This window comes from Echinops telfairi, unplaced genomic scaffold, assembly GCF_000313985.2.
Source record: "Echinops telfairi isolate 266 unplaced genomic scaffold, ASM31398v2 ScPeMD7_5;HRSCAF=22, whole genome shotgun sequence".
NCBI lineage: Eukaryota > Metazoa > Chordata > Mammalia > Afrosoricida > Tenrecidae > Echinops > Echinops telfairi.
In genome coordinates, this window is record NW_022103901.1 from 876,123 (window position 1) to 878,326 (window position 2,204).

Genomic DNA, 2,204 nt, shown 5'->3' on the forward strand with positions numbered 1-2,204 from the left:
GTGTGTGTGGGGTATACACATACTTATATTCCATACAAAAACCTGCTTCAAAGGTTTGTGGGAAAATACATTTGAAAGAGAATGGAACTTTCTTGAAGCAGTGGAGACGTGTTGGACAGCTAACTGCAACTGCAGCGGTTCAAACCCCCCAGCCTCGCCAATGGGAGCAGGAAGAGGCTATCTGCTACGGTTGGGTTGCAGCTGCAGAAATCTTACATGGGGTTGCTATGGGCCAGAGTGGGCTCGGTATCGGTGAGTTTGTTTGATTTATACACATACACACCTACAGAAGCCTCAAAGGGTCACATCACCTCCTTTTTCCTGAGGAGCAGCTGGTGGGTTTGAACTGCCGACCTTGCCGTGAGCAGCCCAGCGCCGAACCCACAGAGCTAAGCAGAGCAGATTCAACTCATTTTAAAAGTGGAGGAAATGCATGCTCAGAGAGGTGAGATAACAAGACACCCTCTCCACACTCCCTGCCAGATAAGATGAGACCGATCTTTCCTCAAACCCACACCAGACTCATGGTCATTGGGTCTGTCCCCACTCGTCATGACCCTCTGGGACTAGGCAGGCCTGTCCCAGTGAGCTTCCAAGGCTGCACATCCTACTGGGGCAAAAGGCCTCCTCTTTCCCCTGAGAAGTGGCTGTTGGATTCGAACTGTTGACCTTTGGGTGAGCAGTCCAGGCTTAACCCACTGGGCCACTAGGGCTCCTTCTTCTGAAGCAGATAGGGACGATGCTAATGACAGTGTTAACTGGGGTCCCTGGTGGCACAGGCAGGTAAGCAGGTGCCCAGCTGCTACCCGGGAGCTCGGAGGGTGGAACCCCCATCAGCCTGCAGGAGAAAGCCTTGGGTATCTGCTTCCACAAAGACAGCTCTCCTCTGGGGCAGCTCTCCTCTGTCATGTGGGGTGGCAAAGGGTGGGCAACGAGGACACCAGCAGCAGCAGTAGGAGTCTCCAGCTGGCACAAGTAAAGGATGGAAGTTCCGGTCTGCCCAGGCGCGCCTGGAGGTCGTGTTCTAAAGCCAGCACTGCCTTGGCCAAGCAGGGTCCAGCTACCCTGTGACACACATGGCGTCCACGAGGGTCCTGGTGGGCATCAGGAAGCGAGGAGACTCACAGTGACCCTGCAGGACAGAGCAGTCGTGACAGGAGCCGTCTGCCTCGTGAGTCCAGATCAGCTCGTGAGTCCAGATCAGCTCAAGAGACATGCAGGAACGCAGTTAGGAAAGTGATACTGGGCCCCTGAGGAGGCCTCGGCCCCTGGGGGGCTGGGGGACGGGGCACAGTGCTCAGGGCAGAGGGAACCTGGCTGCTGCTTCGGATACAGTGCTGGCAGGGGAAGGGGAAGCACCTTTCCCGCCCCAGGGGAGGAAATCGTTCTGAAAACATCCTGTAGAGGTGGACTGGCTCTGCTTCCCGGGCTGGCTGGGGGTCACTGCTGACGCTGTGACCTAGAGGGCCAGGGGTCCCAACAAGGAAGGGCTTTGAGCCAGTGGGCCAATGGGTGGACGCGCCCTCCCCGGCCAGGCCCATGGGCCAAAAGTCTGCTCTTCCTCATCTGCCACCCAGCATTCCCCTCTGGCCAGGTGCTCAAGATCTCCCGCAGAAGGGCGCCCCTCGGAGCGCTGGGTGTTGGAGGAGGTGCCATACCTGCTGGTTCTGGCGGCTCTCTCCTCTCCCACAAAGGGACCCCCATCGGAAGGGCCAACCACCGTTCTGCAAGGCCCGCCTTCCTCCTGCGAGGCCACCCGTAGGCCTGAGGCTCAGGGTCCGCTAGCCACTGGCCACTCTGACTGCGTTGTTCCCATAAAGGACAAAGTGCCGTCGCTGCTGCCATTCTTTGTCCAATCAGGACGTCAAAGACAGGTCGGGGACAGGGGGTGGTGGTGCCGCGGGGGTCTTTGGGAAGGAGATTCCCTCTGGGGATCCCCCAGCCCGTCATCGGTTTCCTCAGACTTTGTCCCCAACACACAACTTCCAAGCATGGGAGCTTGGCGAGGGGCACACGGGGACTAATACATCCGCCACATCCTGCACCTGTCCCCACCTGCGCAACGCGCGCCCCCGGCAGGAGATGGCAGGAGAGGGAGGGGCGGGGCCGGGGGCTGCGAGGGGCGCGGTCTGATGAAAGAGCAGGGGGAGGGGGACGGTGGGCGGGCGCCGCGGTGGAGACGCGCGATCCCGGACGCAGGTCGC